The following is an 8405-nucleotide window of genomic DNA, read 5'->3' on the forward strand; positions in this document are numbered from 1 at the left end:
CTCAATGTGATAGTATTTGGAGGTGGAAGCTTTGTGAGGTAATTAGATCATGAGGGTGGGCTCTTCATGAATGAGGTTAGTGCCCTTATAAGAAGAGGCTGGAGAACTAGTTGGGTCTCTTCCTGCTGTATGAGAATACAAGTCAGCAGTCTGCAACCTGGAAAGGGGTCCTCACCAGAACTGGACAATGCTGGCACCCTGATCTTGGACTTTCAGCCTCCAGAACTGTGAGAAATAAATTTGTGCTGTTGATAAGCCCCCTAGTTTATGGCATTTTGTTAGAGCAGCCCAAGTTGAATAAGATATCTCCTCAGGAAAAATAAGATGCATCTCTGAGTGACTAAGGAATGGGTTGAAACTTCTATCTTGTCTAAAGATGAAGAGGTTACACCTGACACATCTCATTGCCTAAGAATAAGGGAGATGGTCAGACATTGGATTCTCTGCAGAAATGAAAAATCCAGTTCCCCCCTCCCGTCTCTTTCAGACTGGTTCACTGTCCTGGCTCCCTCTTCTGTCTTTGAATGAAACAGTGTAGTTCTGATATGCCAGAGAGAAAAGGCTTAGAAAATAAAGACAGTGACTTATTACAAAGATAGAAAAGCATTATTGTTTTTACAGATGAAGTCTCAAGCTTTCCTATCCAAAATGCATTTTGAGTGACAGTGGTAAATATTACTGTACTGTTACTGGAAGAAAACTCTAAAAACAGAAATAGTAAAGAGTAGTAAGGATTGAAGTCTTAAGTAAAACTGCCACTCCTGTGGGAGCTGGGGTGGATAGGAGACAGTGGTAGCAGAGCAGGTGGGTACTTCATAGGGGAAAGCTACCCATACACCAAACATGAACTGGAGTGCTTGTGGTTTGACCATGTAAGGGAGACATGGTAGGTGGCATGTCTGGTTCTGAATGTCCTGTTTGCTGGGGTTGTTTCTCACCAGGTACTTTTCAGCAGGAACTGTAAATCTTACTGCTCTGAAAACTGTTGTGATCCTTCTCTCCAGAGCTGTTTCCATGTCCTGGGCTGACAGTCAGCTCTTCTGGGCCCATTGAGGAGGGCCCAGTGACCGTGATCTCTCTTGAAAGACCCATCCCTCTCCACAGAGCTCAGATGCCCAGCTCCAGTTTGCTTCTTCAGGGATAGCAGGACCCTGGGGTTAGGCTAGAGCAGCTCCCCAGAGCTCTAGTTCCCCACCATGTGGAGCGAAGACTCAGGGTCTTACTGGTGCCATGCAGAGACAGTGACTCACAGTGTCAGAAACTGGAGCCTCCAATCTTAAATTCACGGGCAGAATAAGTATCAGTGGGGCTGAGCATGGGGAAAAACATGAACACTGTAGCTTCAGCATGGATGGCTAGTCTTTTGTTTCTTTGTTCAACTTCTGTCCTTGTGGAAAGTAGGAGCTGGACTAGAGAAACTCTCCAAATTGCTCTTGGCATTTCATAAGAATAACAAATGGACTAAGCTCCTTATAATCTTTCTCTTCTTATTAAAGTAATATCATCAATCAAATCTTCATTGATCACCAACTGTGTGCATTGGCATTTAGTAGAGGGTTGGGAACTTTAAAAGACAAGGCTCCTGCTCTCCAAATGTCTCCACATGCTGGATTGCAACACATATGGGGCTAAAATGAAGAGTCAGAAGAGCAGAAATCAAAGTGAACTGGAGTGGTCAGAGGAGAGGGTGACAATTTGTGTTGATCCTTGAAATTGGGAATAGTGGAGGAATTTTTATTGACATTATTAGGAACAGTGCCTTTTTCGAGGTAGACTGATGCTACCAGTAAACTTCTTAATTCTATGCAAAAGGTATGTGTCTGCACAGTGACTCATCCAAAAAAAAATGTTTCTTCTCTCATGTAGTGGATGATTCATCATGATTCTTTAATGATTGCTACCCATGAAATTAGCCCAGATCTGGGTTAGGACCTGAAAGTATCTGCATCCACATTCTTCAAGGATAATTACCATGGATTCCTTACCATTGTATACTTGTAATATGTTACATAAGCAATACCCATATTCCCACTCCTTGTATTAGAGGCTGAAATAAGTCTACCTTCTGTTCCCAGAGTCTTTCATAGTCAGGGTTCTCATATGTCATCTTCTATTCAGCTAGAAGTCCTGGGCTCTAATGTAAGCTTAGATACCCAGGTCCCTGGGGGACAAGAGACTGAAGGAGGGGATCTCACCCTACTCTGCTCAGTGGCTGAGGGCACAGGAGACATCACATTTTCCTAGCACAGAGAGACCACAGGAACCAGTCTGGGACAGAAGCCCAGCATTTCCTGTCAGCAGACCTGGAGATCCCAGCTGTGAAGGAGTACAATGCTGGCCAATATTACTATAGAGCTGACAATGGCCACAATCCCATCCAGAACAAGGTGGTGAATATTTCTGTGAGAATTAAATTTCACTCCCATTCATCTCAGACAGAAATCTCCAAACAAAGAGCCAGAAGTCATGAGGAAATTCCAGGAGATCCCAGTGATCAGTGATGTGGAGAACCACCAACAACTTGAGGATGGGTTACCTTCACAAGTTAAACTGCTGACATCTTCTTTTTTCATAGCAGAAAACACAAAGGTGGTTGGGTTGGCATTAGAAGTAAATAAGATGAGAACGACAAATGATCATGTCTCTAGACAATTACCCAGAATTGATATTTCCCCAAATTTCTAAAGACACTTTGAAAAAACAACCTCTGATTGCTCTAATGGGGATACAGGAATGGAAGGAATACACAATGACCAAGAGCCAGGCCCGATGCTGAGATCCTGGTATGGGAATTCATGAGTCTAATGCAGCGTCACAAATCCTCTCTGATAGCCCCCTTTGGGTCTGTTAGTTCCAACATCTTGTCCTGTCCTCACCCTCAGGGGTCCCAGGACCCAGGCTGTCATGGTGGATATGGTAGAGCTTTGCTGTGAGGCTTGGAGCTGCCCCTACATCCCCCACCCCAATCCTGTACCGGTTTTATCATGAGGACATCAACCTGGGTAGCAGCTCAGTGCCCTCTGGAGAAGGAGCATCCTTCAACCTCTCTCTAACTGCAGGGCATTCTGGAAGCTACTCCTGTGAGGCTGACAATGGCCTGGGGGCCCAGTTCTGTGAAATGGTGCCACTCTCCATCTCAGGTGGGTTGATGGTCCCTGGATACAGGAGTAGTATTATAGTCAATGGCTTTTTATTGGTACCATACTTGGGTTTCAGAAAATAGGTGGAGGTCTAGGTGATGTCTGCTCTATGGGGGGAGTTGGAGAAGGTGAGCTCCCTCAATGCCTGACTGCTTTTCTTCTCTCCACACTAACCTGAAAAGTACACACTATGCTTAAATTTACATGAATTTATTTACTGTTTCTGCATAGTATTGGCAAGGATTCCAGGACCCATTACTGCTATAGATTGGATTTGAAAAAAAAAGAGAGAAAAATGAAAACCTTCAAAAATCTGATCATTTATTTTCATGCTTCACAATTTTCTAAGCCTCCATGTAGTGGGCAATGTTGCCATATTACTAATTTTACAATTTGTCATTTTTCCCTGTGTGTAGTCACTTGAGACTAAAACCATTAGCACATTCCTCCATGCTTGACTTTTAAATAAAAAGTCCAATTATTAAATGTAATTTAATAATTTTCAATAGACAAAATTAGTTTATATGCAATGGAGTAAAATATAATTAAGAGTTTTATTTAAATAAATGAAAACAACTTAGTATAATATTTTATTTATCCATTTCTTCTCAGTTACCCAACTCATGACAAGAACAGTGACTCCTTTTTGAATTCTTGGATCTATTATATAGATCATAAGGGGCCATCTTCACCTGCATGTCTGGTGGTTGATGCTGGCTATAGGTTGGGACCTCAACCTGGACAGTCAATTAGAGTGTGTATGTATGACCCTTCAGTGTGGTCTGGACTTCCTCATAACATGGTGGCCTTAGGGTAGTCAGACTTTTTATATGTTGGCTTAAGCTTCAAAAAAAAATGTGATAGTAAATCTATAACATCTCATCAACTAATTCAAAAATTACAGTATCACTTCCACCACAGTTTTATTGGGTCTTTGCACCTAACAAACTTCTCCAGATACAAGGGGAGGGAGTATAGACTCCACCTCTAAATTGAGGAACTGTCAAAAATTTTACAGCCATATATATATTTTTTATTGAAGTATAGCTGATTTATGATATTGCATTAGTTTCAGGTATACAGCACAGTGATTTGGTTCTGCTTCTGGTTTTTTTTTGCAGATCATATTCCATTATAAGTTATTACAAGATATTGAATATAATTCCCTATGCTATACAGTAAACTCTTGTTGCTTATCTATTTTATGTATCATAGTTTGTATATGTTAATCCCATACTTCTAATTTATCCCTCCCTACCTCTCTCTGTATCCTCTTTGGTAACCATAAGTTTGATTTCTATGCCTGTGAGTCTGTTTCTGTTTTGTATATTTATTCATTTGTATTATTTTTTAGATTACTTACATGTAACTGATATCATATAGTATTTGTCTTTCTCTGCCTGACTTGTTTCACTAAGCTAAGTATTCTCTAGATCCATTCATGTTGCTGCAAATGGCAGTATTTTATTCTTTTTAATTTTACAATCATATTTTAAACACTTCCACACACACCAGCATGAATACCAGTCCATGTCTCCCAACCCCACAGGACTGGGCTAAAGCACAAGCCTCCCTGCTGCCCTTTCTGGACTTGGCAAGTGCCCTTTTAAACAAGTGGTTTCAGAAGCCAGGTTTTTCTCCCTGAGCTCCTTTCTTCTCTAATCGTGTCTCAGAATTCTTCGCTGTCTTATTATCTCTTCAGTACCTTGAAAGAGACTTTTAAAAGAATTTCGCCCAGCATTTCTAGTGATCCTCAAAAGAAAGGTTAGTTCAGTTTCTTCTTCCATCATTACTGGAAGTGTAAATGCATCCACCTTTTATAACCAACACTTTCATAAAGGTGTTATGTTTTTAGCCTTTTCAGCATAACTTTATCTCTTTGTAATATACAATTTTTAAGACCCAAAACTTAGAGAATACCTCCAAATGATATATCATACTAATCCCTACTAATATTCTACTAGCCAAAAAATTTTACCAATGACTAATTATTGGGTCTATTATGTATGGAAAACTTACACATATTATCTGGAATTATTAAAAAAAAGTATGTTTTAAGTGTGTGATATTGTCCATGGTTAACAATCTTGGGGAAGTAGTTTGCCATGTTCATACAGTCAGTAGAGGGTAGAGCTAAGACCAGAATCCATATTTCCCTGACTGCAGAGGCTTAAACCTGACTTTGTTGCACCTCTTCACTTTATTTTCCTCTTATAAGTTTCACCAATTTTAGTAAGGCATCATAATCTGTAAGATACAGCATCTATATTAAACAGTATAAAGTTTCTAACAAAAATTAAAGATAGAACTATTGTATGATCCACCAATCCCAGTTTTGTGTATTCATCCAAAATAATTGAAATCAGGATCTTGAAGAGATATTAGCACTGCTATGTTCATTAAAGCACTATGCGCAATAACCATGATGTGGAAGAAACCTCACTGTCCATCAATAGATATATGGATAAAGAAAGCATGGTATACATGTTACTGAGTCCAAGTTCCCTCTGCTCGCTGGATGACAGGCCAATAAATCAGGAGACAAGGTGTTGAGGCAAAGAATAATGACTTTATTTGGAAACCTGGCAGACAGAGAAAATGGCAGACTAGTGTCTAAAAAAAAACCATCTTATGGGGGTCTGGATGTCAGTTTCTTTCATAGAACAGAGGGTGGGAGGAGGTGAGGAAGTAAAATAAAAAGGCCATAAGTCTTGCAAATATCTCCTGGAATGGCCAGCCTCGGAGAGGGGACATGCTAATTTCTTCTTTCTTGCAGCTGTTCCCAGGCGGACAGGGTCAGGTTGCTTCCCTAAACAAAGGTACTTTGGTTTAACATTCAGGCAGAGGGGCAGGGTTCCCGAAGGCAGGCCATTATGTATACACAGTGTCCTTTTAGTGAACAAAAGCAACAGGAAGCAAAGGTTAAAGTAAAGAAACAGATCCAACATGGAGACAGGATTGGCTCTTCCCTGTTATATGTACATACAATGAAAAACTACTCAGCCTTAAAAAAGGAAGGAAATTCTTCAACTTGTGACAACAAGGGTGAAACATGAGGACAATTATGTTGTGACATAGGCCAGTCACAGAAAAACAAACATTGCATTATTCCACTTACATGAGCTATCTAAAATAATCAAATTCATAGTATCAGAGTGGAACTGTGGTTGCCAGGAGGAGGAACTGAGGGGTTACTAGTCAACTGGCATGAAGTTTCAGTTACGCAAGATTAAGTTAAGCTTTAGAGCGCTGCTGTACAACATTGTATCTATAGTCAACAATAATGTATAATGAAAAATTTGTTAAGAAGATAGATATCATGTTAACTGTTCTTTCTACAACAAAAAAAGAGAGGAAGGGAGGAAGGAGTGTAGGAGGAAATAAGGGATGGGAGGAAGGAAGAAAAGAAAGAAAACGTGATGGAGAACACACCAGACTCTTTTCAGCCCTGTGATACTACAGTCTAAGGAGAGAAAGGAACATCATAACCACGTAAATGCATACAGAAAAACAAAATTTGGTAACTGTCATGGGGGGGAAGAAAAGAATGCCATCTGGTTAAAGGAGAGGACTTCTTTCCATTATAGCCTCAGGATAGCATCCACAAAGAAGGGAAACTTGATCAGAGGTTTCTGTTTCTAATACAAAGATGTCTTTGAATGGTCATAACTTTCTATCCTGGTAGTTAGATTGCTGAGAATGGTCTGTCTCTATGTCTCGAGCATGCATTCCCAACAGAGGTGATATCACCCTCAAAGCAGCAAAAATTGATCCTTGTGGAGGTGAAAAAAAAATCTTACTTTTTATGTATATATATACATACAGTGTATCTGTGCTATTAATGTTTCATAGAGGAGGGGGGTGGATAGAAAAAAAAATCTGAAAAGGCCCCTTAGGGAAGTGCTAATGAAATAAATGTCAAGAAACCCTGGTCCAGAGTTTTTCATAGTTTCTCAAAAAACACTTATTTAATGCCTCCCTGCAAGAGAAAATTGGTAGAGGTACAAGGGATACAACAATGGGTAAGCTAAACATGGGCCCTTGAATGATAGCTGAGGAGAAGACATAAAAACAAACAAGAAAATAGAGGAAATAATTACAAATAATGATAAAATGCTATGAAAAACAAGCATACAGGAGCTTGAAACAGAAAATAATCAGGTGAGACCTCTTTGATTGCAAGGCCAGGGAAGGCCTCTCTGATAAAGGCTCTGGCTTTAAAAACAGAGGTTCTGTAGTATGGGCCCTAACAGTTGTTCTTTCTTTCATAATGCAAGTGCCTGACTTAAACTTTGATTGCTGAGGCATCCACTTCAAAGAGCTACTTTGAATAAACACATTGCCAGCCACTAGATAAAAGGCAGCACCAAAGCCCACCCCACCGCCCTCCTTTGCCCCCCAGGCTCCTTTGTTTTAGAGATATTGGTTGATTTTGATAACTGACCATTTGGGCCTCTTGTTTTTTTCTCTTCCTGTGCTTTAACTTCTGGCTTTTATATTTTAAATTCACCAATAAAGAGTGAGCCCTCAAAACACTAAGCCCCACCCTCCACCCCAATAAAAGCTTTCCAGGACCTATGAGTAATAAACTTTTTTCCCCAAAGTTTCTTCGTGGTTATTGCTGAGGGTGTCTTGCAATCACAATAAGAATCACAAGGGCCTGTCCAGGCACAGCACTGGTTATAGGCTGAGATGGGGCACAAAACAGTTTCCTACCTAATGCTTGTTCTTTTATCTCCTTATTTGCACAGATCTGGGAGGAATTTAGGGGCAGCTCCTTTTGTAGTTGGTGAATTTTAAAAAGTTGTTCCTCCTCAACAACTTTGTGCCAGTGTATGTAAAGTCAAAAGGCTTTCGTGTCTGCTTTGACCCTTTGACTTTTTGTGACTTACACCATAAAACATAGCAGGACACCACAGTCACCAGGTATGTCTATATTAGGAGCCTTATGCAGAACCAGATGTTGTATGAATTCAAGGTAATGGAAGGGTTTTTCCATTTGAAAAATGAAAAAAAGTTATTTGAATACTAGCAAATCTATAGTGTGGCATTTCAGAGAACCCAGCACAGCCTTGGAGACATTTCTCCAGAGAGAGTTGAGCTGCTGGAAGATAACTGTCAACGTCTAAAACTGCACAACTGCCGGGGTTGAAATACAAACAACATTTAGGAAGGTAGTTGTGTTAAGTTTTCAGAACCCAAAGCAAGATATAATTCTTTTACTTCCCCTTTTCTAACTCTTGCAGATCTCATCTGAGTACCTCC

The 8405-nt window shown here is 40.1% G+C and overlaps 1 pseudogene; it reads left to right on the top strand.

Moving 5' to 3' along the window:
- Window positions 1-883: 883 nt before the first annotated feature.
- Window positions 884-5009, top strand: LOC132515451 (Fc receptor-like protein 2; annotated as a pseudogene).
- The last annotated feature ends 3396 nt before the right edge of the window (window positions 5010-8405 follow it).

The sequence above is a fragment of the Lagenorhynchus albirostris genome, chromosome 2 (genome assembly GCF_949774975.1).
Source record: "Lagenorhynchus albirostris chromosome 2, mLagAlb1.1, whole genome shotgun sequence".
Taxonomy (NCBI): Eukaryota; Metazoa; Chordata; class Mammalia; order Artiodactyla; family Delphinidae; genus Lagenorhynchus; species Lagenorhynchus albirostris.